Source organism: Mandrillus leucophaeus, unplaced genomic scaffold (genome assembly GCF_000951045.1).
Source record: "Mandrillus leucophaeus isolate KB7577 unplaced genomic scaffold, Mleu.le_1.0 Scaffold164, whole genome shotgun sequence".
NCBI lineage: Eukaryota > Metazoa > Chordata > Mammalia > Primates > Cercopithecidae > Mandrillus > Mandrillus leucophaeus.
This window is the reverse complement of record NW_012101632.1, coordinates 1,623,018-1,623,480: the sequence shown is the minus strand read 5'-3', so window position 1 is coordinate 1,623,480 and position 463 is coordinate 1,623,018.

Below are 463 nucleotides of genomic sequence, written 5' to 3'. Positions count from 1 at the left end.
AAAAAAAAAAAAAAAAAAGCAGGGCATGGTGGCACACACTAATAATCCTAGCAACTCGGGAGGCTGAGGTGGGAGGCTCCCTTGAGCTCAGAAGTTAGAGGCTACAGTGAACTCTGATTGTGCCACTGCACGCCAGCCTGGGTGACAGAGAGAGACTGTAAAAATTACATTAAAAATAAAAATTAGGCTGGCGTAGTGGCTCACACCTGTAATCCCAACACTTTGGGAGGCTGAAGCAGGTGAATCATCTGAGGTCAGGAGTTCGAGACCAACCTGGCCAACATGGTGAAACCCCACTGTCTCTACTAAAAATACACAAATTAGCTGGGTGTGTTGGTGCGCGCCTATAATCCCAGCTACTCAGAAGGCTGAGGCAGAAAAATCACTTGAACCTGAGAGGCAAAGATTGCAGTGAGCTGAGATTGTGCCACTGCATTCCAGCCTGGGCAACAGAGCAAGACTC